The 345-nt window shown below is 67.8% G+C and overlaps 1 protein-coding gene across 1 annotated transcript in view; it reads left to right on the top strand.

Annotated features, from left to right (window-relative positions):
* The window catches only part of CAD (carbamoyl-phosphate synthetase 2, aspartate transcarbamylase, and dihydroorotase), a 22,455-nt gene that overhangs the window by 21,863 nt on the left and 247 nt on the right, over nucleotides 1-345 (top strand). The gene's annotated exons all lie outside the window — the stretch shown is intronic.

The raw sequence follows: 345 nt of genomic DNA on the forward strand, positions 1-345 counted from the left end.
GGTTGCTCCTTCACACGGGAGCTGGCCCGACGGTGTTGCAGTCGTTGTGGAGAAACCAGAGCCCTGTGTCCTGCACCAGGCAGATCCGAGCCCAGCCCTGTCTCCTCTCATAGAGCTGCCCGTGCTGCTGTCCCTGCTGCTGCCGTTCCTTCCCTGCTGCTGTCAGAGTGGAGCCGTCAGCTGGGCCCAGGCCAGGGATGTTTGCTGGTCCTCCAGTGTGTCCAGCCCGGCTTGGTGCCAAATCCATCCCAGAGCCGTGGGGCCAGGCAGGGCTTTGCCTCCTGCTTCCAGGGCCAGGTCCCGGCCGGGCCGGGGCGCCGCGGGCAGCAGCACGTGCCCGTGGCG

The sequence above is a fragment of the Chaetura pelagica genome, unplaced genomic scaffold (assembly GCF_000747805.2).
Source record: "Chaetura pelagica isolate M959 unplaced genomic scaffold, ChaPel_1.0 scaffold307, whole genome shotgun sequence".
Taxonomy (NCBI): Eukaryota; Metazoa; Chordata; class Aves; order Apodiformes; family Apodidae; genus Chaetura; species Chaetura pelagica.